Below are 10,001 nucleotides of genomic sequence, written 5' to 3' on the forward strand. Positions count from 1 at the left end.
TATGACTGCATCCCCCTCCATGCTTGTGTTAGTAAAACACGGTACCAGAAACAGTCCCGTCTCCACAGACAGCTCTGTTAAAGAAAATATATTATACCCCCAGGGAAGCTGGGAGCTTTGGTGAGGTGAATCCTCTTTTTCGAGTGGCCAAAAAGCATAGTAAAACTTTCAATAGAAGACAGGCAACTGCTTGGCTTTCACACCAGGAGGCTTATACTTTACACAAACCGGCTCCAATACGTTTTAAAAGAAACAAGACCATTGTTTCAGATGTGAACGCGCAATAGCTGGCAGATTTGGTAGATGTGCGCCGGTTCTCCAAACACAACAGAGGCTTTAAGTACATCTTAAAGGTGATAGACATCCTATACAAATATGCCTGGTCCTTAGGCCTAAAAGATAAGACAAGTGGTGAGGTATCCAAGGCCTTTAAAGCTATTTTTAGCGAAGGTCGAGCCTCAAAAATTACAAACCCATCAGTGGAAAGAATTTTTAAACAAACCTTTTATCAGGTTGTTAAAACGGACGGCGTTCACCATTTTGTTGCTAATAATGAAGTCAAAGCAGTGATTTAATAGAACTTTAAAAAGATATGGAGGATGTGGAGATATTTTACAGCCCATAACACCTTTCGCTACATTGATGTGTTATCTGACTTTATAAAAAGTTACAATCAGAGCTTTCACAGAATTATATGTACCAGACCCGCTGATGTTAATCCTTCACATTCTCTGAAGATATGGAAAATGGTTTATAGAGATGGTTTTAAAATAAAACTGCTTGTTGCTTTTTTAGAAAAGGTGAGCACGTGAGACTAAAATCAAAGGAGCCTTTGAAAAATGTTACAAACAGACGTTTACTGACGAGCTATTTATAGCAGATGAAGCCTTAACCAGGAGCCAGAGACCTGTATACTGATTACAAGATTACGAGGATGAGACAGTTACTGGATCTTTTTACCCTGAAGAATTACAAAAAGTAAAACCCAAACAAGACAGGATTTACAGGATCAAAAATGTTCTAGTGGATAAAGGAAAAGGGAGAAAAAAGCAGCCACTGTTGAAATGGTTGAGGGGTGATAAGTTTAACAGCTGGGTGGAAGCTTTTCAACTCTGTGACATTTAGACATGAACAAAACAAACAAACAAAAAGATTCCTCCTGCAAAGACAGAGAGAAAAATGAGCGACAGCGGATTCTACATTACTTTGCTCAGCAATGCCAGCTCTGCAGTTTTTCCTCAAAACACAGCTTGAACTTTACAATACGGCTAATTAAGCCCTGGGATTTCCGGAGTGCCTGGGAGGTGAGGTTAGTGGAAATACAATACCCGCACAGCCGGAACACTATCAAGAAAGACACCTCTTTTGAAATCACCTTTGGAGATATGGCATGGAATTTTATCCTATGACGAGGTTATTAGTGGTCCGTGTTGTCAAGAGGTGTTGTCAGATGCTACCAGTGTGGTGCTCTGCTGTCTCCTTGTTGGTATCAGTCGGCTGCGTGCGTGTGCTCGCCCCGTGTGCTGCCCCAGCTCTGGAGATAGCTGATGCAGCAGACTCGACGAGAACCCCCAATGACCACAGACTCTAGTAAGGTGCAAAGTCACGTCTGCTAGGTTTATTGCGATCTCAGACACAATGGCAGTTCCCTGTAGGTTTCTTAGCCTAACTCAGGGCATACTACGAGAAAGTGTCTCTTAGCAATGGATCCGGCTCAGTCAGTGGCGGGACTTTCCACTGCCCCCTAGGCCAGACAAAGACACTGCCCCAGGGATATATTCTTATACACAGGTACAAACAAGTTACACATCACTCCTGACGTATTGAGGTGCAACCCTTCTACGTAGCAAAGTACAATCCCTCTACGTAGTAAAGTGCCACCTCTCACCTTGTACATGTTGGTTCAATCAAAACAACTCTATCCATCATTTTATCCTTTTGCCTGTCATTGGGATGGGTCGGCCTGTTCCTTGTTATCTGTGTGGAATGTGCAAGTATGTGAATGTTCTGATCTCTAATGTCCAGTACCTTTTAGGTATGTATCTTCTTGCAGCATCAGCCCTTTCCTTGCCAGCTTCTGTGAGCAGGGCCTGCCTCTGGCTCACAGCTTCACTTTGCTTTATGTTAGCAAAGTCTTGACCATTACTTTAGTTCAGGCCTTAGGCCTCATACCAGGCCTCTGATACCAAGGTTTACATCTTAGGGCCTCCTCTTACTACAGTCCATACCCGAATTATTGGATCATATGAACAGTACTGTGGCTCATCATCCCAAACCACCTGAGGTGGTCATGAACTATGACCCTGTGCGTAGAAAAGTTAGTCTTAAATCTGCCGATTTTACTTCTATGTTTTCTACCAGCGGGGAGCTAGCTAACATTCTAGGTTTGGGCCCCAAGCACAGCGTCGAAAAATTCCCCTTCTCAGCAGACCTCACAGGGCTTTTAACTTTTTGTGTCTGTTCACAGATATTGTAGAACACCAGTTTGTGGGGGACTTTTCTGTTCCTCTGTTACGCTGTGTTCCTGTCCAAGGAAGGAACAAGGAGTTTGTCACCATCACCTACGATAAACCTCATTACGTTCCTGTCAGAAAACACCACATCGATACCATTACCATTGAAATAAAGACAGATCAGAACAGACACATCTTATCTCGCTTTGGCAAGGTGATCATCAAGGTGCACCAGTGTCCCCGGAGAGAGCGAGGTTTCTAAAAGGTAACACATTAAGGCGATCCTAAAAAATTACAGCAACCCCACCATCTGCAGGAACTGTTACAAAGCCCAGGTGGGATATGACCTTCTTGGATGTACGGGGCTGGCGTGGGTGGAATATTCCGTAACCAAGCCTCTGCAACCAGGCTTCAAGGCAAGATGCTGCATGAGAGAATACATGAATCTGGTACAGACAGCTGGTAAACACATGAAAGATCGTTCTCTGTTAATCAACCGTGAGGAGTTTGCACAGAGTTACACCTTGTTTGCCTTTGACCTATCTCCCGACCAGGAATGCGCCGATCGCTGTTCCCTGATTAAAATTGGGAACCTGAGAGCAGAAATAGGTTTTGGGATGGCTTTAGCCATCACCGTCAGTATGATCGTGTATGGGGTTTTTGATAACGTCACAGAGACAAATCAGAGAAGAAATGTTCTGCTTGGCTATACGTGAACATGGGCACCGTGCAGCTCTCACGTGTCTCATCAACGTCCTCTTACATGAAAAAGAATCCCCTTATGATTGGCTCCCTGGCAGCAAGCTGTCTCAGACATGATTAGGTTTGGTGGTCAGCACGCATCCACGTAACCAACCTGGTGAACACTAGCTCACCTTGTATCTGGCGAAGTGTAACTGTGGAGAGTTTTTTTACTCATACGGGCACCTCCCCGAATAGCGTGTTATTTCCTAAAAGCATTATGATATTTTTAAACAAAAATGCCACAGACAATGTGTTTCACAATAGACAATTACAAGACCCCCTACCCTGTCGCCAGCAGAGATCATTGCGTGTTTTTCTTACATCATCGTGGCAAGGGTTTATCTTTTGACTGGATTTTAAAATTGTATTCTAACGACTTAGTGCAAAACGACCAGATGGTGATGAATTTTGTAAAAACTAAATTTAAATGCTTGGGCATATCTAGCCTTGCTCAAAACTTGTTTCAACAAGTCCAGACATGCATATCTTGCGATGATTTTTATAGCCATGTTATCCAATACTCTTAGGCATAACAGACAACGTTTGTTTGGCATTATTCAACACATTTTTTATAAAGTAACTTTTCCCTTAGTTGCTAGGCCCCTCAAGAATTGCAGAAAAGGAGTGTTTCCACCTCGGATCCATTTTAAAAGCCGTAGGACAGGGTTTTAAACTCTTACCCTAGGACCCTCTTATTGAAAACGACTTTCTGTGTTTTCTTAAGGGTTTTTGTCTCTATTTGCCACTGGTTTTTGTTCCTTATGATAGAGGGCTGCTGCACCTCTATCTTTTTGGAGGTGTTTTCTCACAGGCCTGTGCAATAGTCCAGGACTAGGTCTTTCAAACTGTGAAAGTTGATCTTTTCACAGTTTGCTACGTTCAGGGTAATACCTTTTGACTTTCATACAGGCCTTTCCTCCCGACAGCTTATACCCGTATGTTTTCGGGCCTGCCGACACAAACTCGAGGATGCGTTGATCTGGTGGAATCTTGCTTGTGAGGTCCCCTAAATAATCCCACAGAGGGGGATTCCAGTCCCGCTCTGTGGGATTCACAAATATCACCAAGTCAGTGTCATGGTATGGGCACCGCTCTTGCAACCTATCTAGCAGGTTGTATAGTTCTAAGCGGGCATAAGCAGTGGTGAAACAGGCCATGAAAACTTTGGTAATTCCAGAGACAGAGTACCGGTCTTTTGCATCCTTCCATACACTCATGCTGTTTCATAGTCAATAAACTCGCAGGATGAAACCTTGTAGTTGGAGCAAAACAGGTACTGAAAGAGTTTGTCAGGGTCTCTCACGCTGCTGGTGTTAGCTAGGTTTGTGAAGCAGAGAATATTATTATTATTACTATTATAAATCACATGAAAATATCTTGTAAACTTAAAAATAAAACATTCATTAGGGTATTTTTCTATTTAAAAAGTCAGCTTTAAAACAAACTAATCCATTTCAGGCTGTACAACATACAGGAGTTTTGAGTTTATTTCTACCACTTTAAAACAACAAACCCACAAACTTTTTTTTTAAACACACCTCATTTTGCAAAATAAAAACCAAACTGCTTTTAAAATCAACTTTTAAAATCCAGTTTAAAACACATTTTGTACACCAAAAAAACCACGTTGTTAGTTTGAAACACACCATTACCATCAGTTTGCAGTCATATACTTAAAAAAAAAACGCTATGTTTTACAGAGAGAGAGTTTGAAACACAGTTTGCAACAAAATAGTTTTCAATAAACCCACATGCCAATAAAAGCCAATTGCAGAAAGTTATCTTCTACTATAGGATAAAGTGTTGCAACCTGTGTAGTATCTGAAGTTATTAAGCAAAACTACAGTTAAAATGGTTTTTACCTTGGCCTGGTGATGAAACGCAATTTCAAGTTACTGGTTCCATGCTAAACAGATCACACTGCAATAAACACAGGCATCATTATTTACTAAGACAGCATGGCCAAGGAGTGATATTATATAATATATATTTTCAGAGTTTAAAACAGGGAGCATACCTCCTCTTGCAGTCCAGCAGCCATTCAAGAGAGTTTCTGTTGAAAACAAATAGTCTCCAAAATACCTGAGGCTTTTATATCATCCTAACCCTTTGTTTCAAACAGACTTCAAAATAGTAGCTAGCAGGTTGATTTGATTGCTACAGCTCTGAAATACTAGATATTTAAGGACTTTAGGCCCCTTCCTAACATTCTCTTTTGTGAGCTGGGGTGGTGGAATGAAGCTGTCTGAACAACTGAGTTGCTTTCAGCTACATTTTTTTCTTTTCTATAGGGCCGCCTTACAGTATTAAACAGTAAATCCCCAATCCTTAATGTAACTGCACCCATTCCCAAGTAGGGACCTTTTCCAGATATCAGTATATCTCTTTGGGGCTTGTTTTTTAAAACGTTTCTTTCATGCATAAAGTTTGGGGTGGCGATTGAAATAAAATGGTTGTATCACAACCATAATAAGCCCCCCAGAGCTTTTAAATGTTTGATTGTCTGTCTTTAGAGCAAATGCTTGTTCTAAAGCATGGTGAAGGTTTGTGAACTCTTGAGACATTTCAGTTTTGGCTTAGACCCTTGTGTGTGTGTGTGTGGGGGGGTGTGTTTGTTTTTTAAATATATTAATTTAAACTTTTAATGGCTTTGAATTGTTAGAAAGTGTGACCCATAGCATTCAAACAACTCCCAGGTCATATTTAAACTGTCCAATAGAGTTCTGCCAACTCCTGGGTCCTTTAAACTGTCCAATAGCGCTCGATTAACTCCAGGGGTTATATTTAAATTGCCCAATAGCAACTGTGAATTCCTGAGGTTTTATTTCATTTCATATTGATCAGAACTCACCCACCCACCTCTCTTACTGTGGGTGCACACCAGTCAAATTTATCCCTATGGCAACAAGGGTAAGTAATCACAATTACCTTCGCTATTCAGTGGGGGTGTGGTTAAAACCATTCAGTTCAACAGAATGAGTCAACTCTATTGTACTCAAACACCTCTCTGAACCATCCCTGTTTGTTTTACTGTTGTAAGCAGAGTCAGGATGAGATCTGTCCTGACATCTGGTGGTGAGTTGTGGAAAAGAACGTCAGGGGCTGGTCATGAGCCCAGAGTAGCCCAAATAGTCATTTTGGCTGCTGTGGGATCCCCAGTTTCTCTGTTACTGAGGCAGGAAGAATAAAGTGGTGTTATCCTGATTATGTAAATCAAGGACAGTGGAACTGTACTTGGCCTTTTGTGGTGGAGGGACTCACCTTCAACTAAGTAGCACTCGCTAGGCAAGGGACATGGGTTCCAAAACTCAGTAAATTGAGAGAGACTGGGGACAGGTATTTGTACCTGGTGATGCACTGACCCATCCCCCAATTCCATTGCCTCTACTGCATAATGTTAGTGCTAATTCTGAGTGCAAGAGGAGTTTGGTTACAGACTGCAGAGCGGTATTCATTTTGGGCTAATGGTGAACAAGTACTGAGGTCCTCCTACAACTTAACACAGTAAGTGGTGATTTTAGCTTGTAGTAGGGGAGTCTCAGTGCCCCACTGGCTCGGGGCTTGAGCCAATTTTGCATTGTGTTATTGGAATGGAGTTCCTAGATACTGAACCCAGTCCTTGTTGTTGCCAACACTGATGGGCAGAATGGTTACACCGTAAACACATTTTTAGGATTTTCCCCCTCCCACAACATACATTTCAGCTTTTTGCTGTAAATGGATGTCTTTTTTCACAAGAACACAAAAATTAGATTCTCACAAACTATTTTTTTTTAATTTAAAAGACATACAGCTCCTTGGAAAGAAACCAAGAGGCTCTATTAAAACTTTTAGCTCACTTAAGGGCCAGAGACCTTCTAACAGAAATGCAGATAGTCACAAAGCCCCTTTCAATAGATGGTTTTTTAATTTACATATTTAAATTTACATATAAAGTTGAAGTCCAAATCACACGGTCATGGTGCTGTTGGGCTGGGGCATCTATGACACAGCCCTCACAATCTTCAAAAAGCTTTTCCCTAAGACAGTGATTAAGAACAGGACAAACAGCAACGCATACAACAGCCCACATAAATTTTTACGCTCGTGATGTGACGCTGGCTCAGCGAGTTCTATGCTAAACCTTCTTCTAAACTCCTTATAACCTTCATCCTCGAAGACCTCTTCAACAATTTTTAGTGGTGTTCAGCAAAAACAAGGCGGGCCCGGTTCATCTTTGCTACTTGATGCAACGTTGTCCAGGGCCTCTGGGTCCTCTAGAAAGTCATCATCGAGCTGTGTCAGACAAGAAACAAGTGTAAGTTCTCACTGCTTGTTTTTTAGATTTACACAACCCCAGGTTCCTAACCTCATTACACCTCATCATCAACTGTTGCTTCTTAATCATTCATTTACCTGAGTGACATTTTCTCTGTTCAGCTTGTCCGCCGGTAACTCCCCCAAGCAATGATCGCCTTCCTCCTCCAGGGCGGCGGACAACGAGAGGCCACCATGCTCATCGGGGTGTCTCATGAATGGTTGGGCTTCAGGTTCAGGTTCTGGCATATCCATCAATGGCTGGGCCAAAGGAATCCCCTCGGCTGCTCCCTCCTCTTCAGAACTGTTGCTGCTGTAGCAATTCTCCACACAAGTCCAAAGGTCCGTGGAGCTAAAACAAAGTCTGAAGTTCTCAGGGGGGTGGTAAAGGAGTCCACATTTCCTCTCAGCCTTTCCACAATTTCTGAAACATGTCTTCTTGGTAAGAGATGGCCTCCTCTGCCTAGCGCTGAGACTTATGGGGTGATGGTGCTGCACTTTGATTGGCAGAGGGCATTGGGAGGAGTTCTTAGAGGGGTCATACAAACCACTTCTGGATGGTCACCCTGTCCCAGAATTCCCCCCAATTGGTCTAATCTCCTCAGGGTGGTCTCTAGTGGCTGAAGCCCCTCCTGATTGGTAGAGGGCAGTAGGAGGAGCTCGTAGAGGGGTCACACACCCCAGAACTCCTCTTGATTGGTTAAATCTTCTCTCAGGGCGTTCCTATCGGGGCAAAACCTATCCTGATTGGTATAGTGGAAGGAGTTCTTAGAGGGGTCACATGACACACCTTGCTTCTGGTCATGTGTCCGCCTTGATCCCGGAAGTAATACCCCATGGGGTGGGGCTTCTGATGACCAGTGGGCAGCGCTTATTGGGTCAAGGGGTGGGGTTAACTTTTGATTGACAGTAGGGCCTTTACACTCCTCGCTCCTGCTACCCAAAATTGGAACAAGACAGAGGCAACTATAATACTGGGCAGTAGTCGCTGTTGTCCTACTGCTCAGATGCTGTAAGTAAGAGAAGGATCAGACCCTGTAAAGTAGCTTGTGTTGATTTTTATTACTCAAAGCATTTTTATTACACAGCAGGACATCTGGTCATTCTGATGGACATGCAGCCTCTGGACAAGCTCCGTGATAAGCATGTGCATTGTACTGGTTGCTCGGGGGTCGTTACTATAGTAACAGCCAAGTACTAGCCCAGATCCTCAAATACAACTGAGCTCTAGGCTCTGGGTTGTTCTAAGTTATGCTGTCTCGTAACATCCATTGCTGCACTGGAGATAGCTATAGCACAATGCACACTGTATGTGCTATCTTCTGTTCCCAGCTCATACCCCATATACTTTGGTGGGAAGCTAGGAGTTGGTGACATACAGCCAGCTACACTGGCTGTACACTCTATATGCTGGTTCTCTGGGTGTTAGGGATTTGTGCATATTGGGGAATTCCTATCTGCCTCTTAGGGCAGCTTTATGGCTACTTTGCCCTGCTCCACTGCAACATAGGGCAGCAAAAGGGTGACTTTACAACTAACCCCACCCCTATTGATGCACCTACCCGTGGTTGTTAGGCGTCTGAGTTTAGGTATCCGGGGTTGGAAAACCCACTCACCTGGCATCAAGTTGTCTGATGCCTTTAAACATCAGTCCCCTTGTTTTTCAAATATCTATTTGAAACACCACAATGCTGACAGAGATTTAAATGCCCTAATCAGGACCTCTGCAGGTGGCTATAATGGGTATTTAGGCTTCTACCTGCAGATTTCAGTGCTTAACTCTAGCCGCCCAAGGCCCTTGTATTTGTCTTTCCCAGGCCTATGAGTTGCTGAGTGTTCTCAAACTCCCACTGGTGTTATTGGGAGATAAGGATGCTCTGCCCTTCAGAGAAGGCGCTCAGCAGATATAACTCATCCTCCAAAGTTAGCTACTATGATCCTCCACCTCATAGCAAAAGGTCACTGAATGGTCAGGTTTCTAGTCTCCATCACCACCTCATTCTCCAGTTCACTGTACCCCTGGTTCAGGCCCTGTGAGGATTCACCAGGCAGCAGTTAGCAGAGGAGGGCGAAACTCAGAGGGAGTCTGGGATGTTGTTGCTTATAGTTCTCAATGGGGTGACAACGTTCCTGTAACAGTTGACTATTGGACGGGAATCAATAGAGACCCCTGTTGAAGTGACACATTCTGCTAATTCAAAAGTGACTCTATTAAGTAATATGGGTTCCCCTAATCTTGTAGTGTTTCCTGTTTTGGTGATTGTTTTCTCTACCGTATCCAGGCGGCTTATCCCCGGTCCATGTTCTCATGTTGTTATTCCCTAGTATTCTCCACTCTGTTTATGTGTATTAAGGGGCACTGGACAAATCCTGATGACTCTTCACATTTCTTTTTCAGGTGCTGGCTGTGTATCACACAGACAAGGTCATATGTAAATAACCCAGCTGCAGATTTTGTATATACTGTGTACACATTTCCTATTAAACTGTTTGAAGTATCTGTTTCAA

General features: G+C 43.1%; 1 long non-coding RNA gene across 1 annotated transcript; it reads left to right on the forward strand.

The window, feature by feature from the left end:
* The first annotated feature begins 8,349 nt into the window (after positions 1 to 8,349).
* On the forward strand, positions 8,350 to 10,001 carry LOC127050989 (uncharacterized). Its single transcript, XR_007774357.1, has 2 exons — positions 8,350 to 8,505; positions 9,892 to 10,001. It is a non-coding gene; the product is annotated as an uncharacterized LOC127050989 (long non-coding RNA).

The sequence above is a fragment of the Gopherus flavomarginatus genome, chromosome 5 (assembly GCF_025201925.1).
Source record: "Gopherus flavomarginatus isolate rGopFla2 chromosome 5, rGopFla2.mat.asm, whole genome shotgun sequence".
Classification (NCBI taxonomy): Eukaryota; Metazoa; Chordata; order Testudines; family Testudinidae; genus Gopherus; species Gopherus flavomarginatus.